This window comes from Arachis ipaensis, chromosome B06 (assembly GCF_000816755.2).
Source record: "Arachis ipaensis cultivar K30076 chromosome B06, Araip1.1, whole genome shotgun sequence".
Taxonomy (NCBI): domain Eukaryota; kingdom Viridiplantae; phylum Streptophyta; class Magnoliopsida; order Fabales; family Fabaceae; genus Arachis; species Arachis ipaensis.
The window spans coordinates 10,788,653-10,789,286 of NC_029790.2; the positions used below are offsets into that span (position 1 = coordinate 10,788,653).

Sequence of the window (634 nt, forward strand, 5' to 3'; positions counted from 1 at the left end):
TTTTATATATTTATTTTATAATTAATAATAACATGTGTAGAAAATTTTATGAATTGAATTATATAACATCATACAGTTGATAATTAAAACTTGATGATTATTATTAGTATGAAAATTATTAATGGATGAATAGTAACCAATTAATAATGCAAAACAAATTATTATGAGAATGATGATATATATGTAGACGTACACATCACCATGCTTATCTTCCATGGAGTTCCTGTGGAGGATATGTTGTTTTCATTGGTTTCGTCCAATCACACACGCCTTCATAAAAGTGGGACCAATTTATCAACCCAGCTGTATGTTATTGTTGGCAACCAGCATCTACTCCTATAAACTCTTTCTACAGTGTAAAAATCTTTCATCTATGGTATAGTTCTATATACTATATAAAGGCTACAAGGGTTGCCCAATTTCTCTTCACTCTTCCATCCCCCTTCTAATTTTAAAAGCTTATGCTATTTTGCATTGTGACGTTCGCCTTTATCTTGTTAATTATTGCTCTTTGGTACGTAATCCATTACTGGCTACTATAGTTGCTTTTAATACTACTTATCGAATTAGAATATAGGCACAAACACTTTCATGTATACATTAATACATAATATATATATATATATATACACGT

General features: G+C 29.2%; 1 protein-coding gene across 1 annotated transcript in view; it reads left to right on the top strand.

The window, feature by feature from the left end:
* The window catches only part of LOC107646006 (mannan endo-1,4-beta-mannosidase 4), a gene marked incomplete in the record, with an annotated part of 5,474 nt that continues 5,218 nt past the window's right edge, over nucleotides 379-634 (top strand). The window contains 1 exon segment of the mRNA XM_016350176.2: nucleotides 379-514.